The sequence below is a fragment of the Ammospiza nelsoni genome, chromosome 18, assembly GCF_027579445.1.
Source record: "Ammospiza nelsoni isolate bAmmNel1 chromosome 18, bAmmNel1.pri, whole genome shotgun sequence".
NCBI classification, from domain to species: Eukaryota; Metazoa; Chordata; class Aves; order Passeriformes; family Passerellidae; genus Ammospiza; species Ammospiza nelsoni.
The window spans coordinates 10,885,511-10,886,166 of NC_080650.1; positions in this window are offsets into that span (position 1 = coordinate 10,885,511).

The window sequence follows — 656 nt, forward strand, 5'->3', positions numbered from 1 at the left end:
GCTCTGTCTGGATGTCATAGACCCCAGTGGAAAAGAAGGAAAAGATTCAGTTGTCTTTTTCTCTCATCCACTGGAACAAATTTGCTTTCTCTTGTTAACATGACACTGAAGTTTAATCAAAAAGATCACCCAAACTTTATCCTCTCAGAGCTGATATTTGCCTTACTCTTTTCTCACTCTCAAAGGTTTAAAAAGACTTGTATCTGGTACTATACTGCTGCAGGAGTAAACTTGCTAATACCAAGAACTTTAACAAGATAGGTGGCTGAGAGCCACTTCAAGCTTTCAAACTCCTCCCTGTGTGAGGAAACACTGACTCCTGGAGCCAAATGAATTTTCTCCTGCTTGTCACCCAAACAGCCACCCTCATCTGACTCATGCCTGGCTACATCACTTAGAGGCAGTTTATCATCCCTTCCTTCCCGATGACAAGCTAAGCATACAGGACTTGGCAAACTGGACATTTGTACAACAAAATTATATTCTATTTTCTGCAGTGCATACAAAGAAGGGTTTCTTTAGGAGATCAGAGCCTGTCATCTCCTTGAAGTAGCAGAAAAGTAGCTCAAGCAAGGAAGTAGTAGGAGAAATCTTTCAGAAAGCACAAAGGCAGGTTTCATAAGCGTGTCCACTCCAACAAGCTCTGGATAGTAAAA